Source organism: Petaurus breviceps, unplaced genomic scaffold (assembly GCF_028583685.1).
Source record: "Petaurus breviceps papuanus isolate PSGF00001 unplaced genomic scaffold, PetGlider_PUasm1.0 90897, whole genome shotgun sequence".
In the NCBI taxonomy this organism is placed as follows: domain Eukaryota; kingdom Metazoa; phylum Chordata; class Mammalia; order Diprotodontia; family Petauridae; genus Petaurus; species Petaurus breviceps.
In genome coordinates, this window is record NW_027187374.1 from 13,644,687 (window position 1) to 13,650,410 (window position 5,724).

Sequence of the window (5,724 nt, forward strand, 5' to 3'; positions counted from 1 at the left end):
ATTTCACTTTGCCTTCTATTCTTTCATTTGTTTGGATCTGTTTAACAGCATCTTGATTTCTCATAAGGTGACTAGCTTCCATTTGCTCCAATCTAATTCTGAAATAATGATTCTCTTCAGTGAGCTTTTGAGATTCTTTTTCCATCTGGAAAATTCAGCTTTTTAAGGCATTCTTCTCCTCATTGCCTTTTTGCGCCTCTTTTGCCATTTGAGTTAGTCTATTTTTTAAGGTGTTATTTTCCTCAGTCAGGCTGTTGACTCTCATTTCATAATTTTCTTGCCATTCTCATTTCTCTTCCCAATTTTTCCTCCACTTCTTTTATATGCTTCTTAAGGTCCTCTATGACCTGTAACTAGCTTGTATTTTTCTTTGAAGCTTTTGGTGCAGGAGTTCTGATGTCACTGTCTTCCTCCTGTTCCATTCTTTGATCCTTTTTTCCCCCAAATAGGATTTTAATGTTGGATTCTTCTGTTTTCTTTTCCTTCTTTGCCTGGTCATGTTGGCACTCAATTACTTGACTTTTGGGCTTTTTGCCACAGTAGGACTCTGCCACAGACAGGGGTGCTTCGTTCCAAATGCTGGGGTTTTCTCAGTAGCCAGAGGTATTAGTTGGGTGCCCTCTCTGAAGCCTCCACATCCTCTAGCAAGCTGATGACACACCCCAGGACCTCCACACTAATACATAATCCAGATCCAAGCAGGTTAAAGCAAGAGTGATTACCCCTCAGAGTGGTGGCTTCATCCCCCTACAGTCTGCAGGCCAGGAGCTGAAGCTTCCATGTGGGGGCAGCTGCACAGTAGTGGCTCCTCAGCCACTTTTCATCCCAGGGGCAAAAGGTGACATACTCCCAACTACTGGATCCCAAAGTCCACAATGCACAGACCTCTCACTTTGTCTTTAGGATCTCTGTGTTTATGAATCTGGAAACAGCTACAGCTCCTGGGGATCTGAAGTCCCTCCAGTTGGCAGCTGGTCAGGACTTCCCTGGGGCTAAAACCTTTGTGTGCGGGGCTAAGGTCAGCTCCCAGAGTGCCGCACTGGCTGATTCCTGCTGGCTTGTCAGGCTGTCTTCAGCAGGAGGTTAGCTTCACTGTGTCATTTGTGGGTTCTATAGCTCCAAAATTTGTTTAGAGTGCCCTGTTACATAAATTGGGGGGAGATGGAAGGTGGAGCCCAGCAGAAGTCCTGTTTCTATTCCACTATCTTGACTCCGCCCCTTTATCAACTCTATAGCAACTGTCTTAAGAGTGGGTCTAGAATAGAACTCACAAAATGACACAAAGATGCTGCCCTCCTGCTGAGGACAGCCCAGCAGGCCAGCAGGAATCAGCCAGCGCAGCTCTCTGGGAGCTGACCCCAGCCCCACACTGAGGCTTTAGCCCCAGGGTGGTCCTGACCAGCCACCAGCTGGAGGAACTTCAAATCACAAGCAGCTGGGGAGGTTTTCAGAATTATCAACACATAGATGCTAAGGACAAAGTGAGAGGTCAGTGTAGTGTGGACTTTGGGATCCAGTAGTTGGGAATGCGTTGGCTTTTGCCCCTGGGGTGAGAAGCAGCTGAGGAGCCACTGCCATGCAGCCACCCCCACATGGCAGCTTCAGCTTCTGGCCTGCAGACTGTCAGGGGACCAAGCAACCAGTCTGAGAGGTAATTGCTCTTGCTTTAACCTGCTTAGTTCTGGATTGCAGGCTAGGGTGGAGGTTCTGGGGTGTGTGACCAGCTTGCTAGAGCGTGTAGAGGCTTCAGAGAGGGCACCCAACTAATACCTTTAGCAGTTGAGAAAACCCCAGCGTTTGGTATGAAGCTCCCTGTCTGGTAGCAGAGTCCTACTGTGGCAAAAAAAAAAAAAAAAGCCCAAAAGTCAAGTAATTGAGTGGCTAAATGAGCAGGCAAAGGAAGCAAACCAAGCAAAGCAATCCAACATTAGACTCCTATTTTGGGGACAAAAAGAATCACAGCATGGAATATTGGACTACTTGAAAGCCATGATCAAAGAAAAAACCTAGAAATCATCCTCCAGGAAATTCTCAAGGAAAACTACCCCGATGTTTTAGAAACAGAGGGCAAAATAGAGGTTGAAAGAATCCACTGATCACCTCCTGAAAAAGATCCCAAAAGGAAAACTCCTAGGAATATTATAGCCAAGCTCAGAAATTCCCAGATCAAGGAGAGAATATTACAAGCAGCCAGGAAGAAGCAATTTGAGTATTGTGGAAACAATCAGGATAACACAGGATCTAGCAGCTTCTACATTGAGAGATCATAGGGCTTGGAATATGATATTCTGGAGGGCAAAGGAGTTGGAATTAAAACTAAGAATCATCTACCCAGCAAAACTGAGTATCATGTTTCAGGGGAAAATATGGTCATTCAGTGGAATAGAGGACTTTCAAGCATTCTTGATGAAAAAACCAGAGTTGAATAGAAAATTTGACATTCAGATATAAGAAATAAGAGAAGCATGAGAAGGTAAACAGGGAAAAGAAATCATAAGGAACTTATCAAAGTTGATCTATTTACATACCTACATGGAAAAACAATAATTGCAATTGATGAAACTTTTCTCAGTATTAAAATAGTTGTAGGGAATAAAAAAATATATATCTATATAGGAGGGTATATGGGTGTATGAATTCATATGTGAATTGTGTATATATATTTACAGGTATACATAGATAGAGGGTATAGGGCCAATTTAATAGGAAGGGATGATACTTAAAATGTGAAATCAACAGGTGAGAGCAATATAATGAGAGGAGATGGGGAGAAAAAGAATGGGGTAAACTATCTCATATATACAAGGCAAGGGAAAACTGTAACAATGGAGGGGAAGAACAGGAAGGCAAAAGGGAATGGGTCAACCTTATTCTCATTGAATTTGCCTCAGGGAGGGAATGACATACACACTAAATATGGTATCCAACCCTGCAGGAGAGTAGGGTGGAAGGGGATGAGATGGGGGATGATGGAAGGGAGGGCAGGCTGCGGGGGGGGGGGAGTTGGAAGCACCCACTTTTGAAAAGGGATAGGATCAAAATAGAGAATACAACAAGTGGGAGGTGGGATAGGAGGTAGGAAAATATAGTCAGTTTTTTGCAATATATCTACCATGGCAATGGTTTGCATAGCTACACATGTACAACCTATACTGAATTGCTATTCTTCCCACTAAGGGTGGGTGACAAGGGAAGAAAGGAATAAATCTGGAAATCAAAGTTTCAAAATTAAATGTTTTATATATATATGCATATATATGTATATATATATACTATTATTAACACTATTTTACATGTAATTGGGAAATAAGATATACAGGCACTGGGGCATAGAGATCTACCATGTCCTACTGGAAAAGTTGAAGGGAGTATGGGCAAAGATATGGGAGAGAATAGATTGGAGGAGGGGATATCCTGTGGGACTGCTATTTTGGGGCAGTGGGTAGGGGGAAAATGGGGAGAAAATTTGTAACTCAAAATCTGGTGGAAATGAATGACGTAAACCAGAAGTCAATAAAGCATTTGAAAAAAAAAAGAGTGAGTCTAATTTTCCCAGGGACCAAAGTGGTATGGCAAGAATTTGTTGGGAGTCAGGGGAGGGAATACTTAGTAATGTCTGTCTTTGCTATATCTCTCAGTAAATATCTCTTTGTAAAAGCTAAATGAATGTTAATTGGTTAAATGATACTTGGGCACTTATCACTGAATGGTTTATAGGAGTGATAGTGTGACTACTAATTGATATTAGAGGGAGAACATACAAAACTGAATGGCATTAGAGAAAGATTCCCCTCTCAGCCTCTAAGGGGCGCTTTTTTGATGTCACCTCACACTGATTTATATTGAGCTTGTGGTCCACTGCTGCAGCCCCCTTCCCCCAACAGGTCTTACGCAGAACAACTGCTGTCTTGCTATGCTTCGCCATCTTATACTTATAAAGTTCTTTTTGTACCTAAGTGCAAGACTTTATAGTTACATAAATTGAATATCATCTTGTTATATTCATGTCAGTGCTCTAGCCTGTCAAATTTCTGATTTTATTATCTATTGTGATAGCTTATCCTCCCAGCTTGGTATAATCAGAAAAGCTGATGAAAATATTAAATAGAACAATGCCAAGCCTACATTTCTGGGGGAATTATACTGGAGACCCCCTGCCACACTGAACTATGAACAATTTCTCTATTAATCCTTCTATCCAATTAGTTTTGAATCCATCTAAATATATTATCCTTTAATCTATATCTCATCTTCTCCAAAATATATGAGATAATTTATTGAAGACTTTACTGACATCTAGGTCATCTATTTATTTAGTAATCCTTAAAATAAAAAATAAATGTTAGTTTGGCTTGACTTTTTTCATGGAAACTATGATAACTTCTCACATCCAACTAGAATAAAGCTTGAATTATTCCTTTTTTACTTGAGTAAAAGTTATATAATTTTGATCAGCAAGATGAACTTTTTGTCATTCTGGATGTCCATATCTTGTAGAATCCAGTTTGTTGAATGTGATAAAATAGTAACTGAGAAAATAGGATTGCCTTGAAATAGCTTAAACCTATATATATATTTTTAAAAAGTTAGATTTCTATAACCATATTTAGTGAAAGTAACACCACAGCTTGTTCTTTTTATAGAAATTATATTATTTTCTTAACATTAAATCTTACTACCATGATACAATTTTCATTTTCTTTTGGTTTGATTACTAGTTAAAATAGACCAACATAATTTATCAAATTTAAATCCTTATTGATAGGGCATCATTTTATTTACAGAATTATATCGATTTTAAAAGCTTTTAAATGGTACTTGGAAAGCAAAGCAATGGAATGGGTAGTGTTTTTGTCTTGTACATCAATCAGTTGAAATTGCATGTATTATAAAAACACATTTACTGAGGGTCAGCATTTTTCTTTTTGCTACTCTTTCACAAATGACTGCCTGCTACTTATTTGTGCTAGGTATGGACTTTCTGTAAAAGTAATTCTATTAGAGAACAATTTGGCACAGTTTCTTGGCGGGGAGTTGCCTACCCATAACTACTTTAATTCCACTAATTGCATTAGATTCATCTCTGATGAAATGTGCTCTGCCAGCCCTGAGTATTGTATCAACTATGAGTTGATGCCTCATTTCTTTGAGCAGTTTCTTATATATAGACATAACCATGGATGCATAGAAACATAGATTTGGTAACAATGAAAAGACAGCAAATTATTTATGGATTTTTTCTTTTTTTTTTCTCCTGTTTGTCTTTCTGTGTCTCTGTTTCACTGTCTGTCTCTAAGTTTCTGTTTCTTCTGTCTTTGCCTGTCTTTGAGAGTAAGCAGGTAAGGCTTAGTCAAAGATACAGCTCTATTCCTATACCTTTCTGGATGTGATGCTCCTTCTTTAGTGTAGTGGATGAAGAGCCAGACTTATAGCCTAAATAACTTGAATTTAAGTCTGACATATATTGGCTGTATGACCTTTGGCAAGTCATTTAACCCCTGAAGGCTCTAGGCAACTCTCCAAGATTATAAATTGTAGAGAAGGAACTGACCTGCATTGGAAGAAGGTGTTTTCTTCTCTGGGGAATTTCTTATACGAATGAAATCACAAGTCCATTCCTCATCTACTATATATATCTGACAAGAATATCTAGAAAATGCACCAGACCTCCTCCTCCTCTTCCTCCTCCCCCTCCTCCTCCTCCTCCTCCTCCTCCTCCTCCTC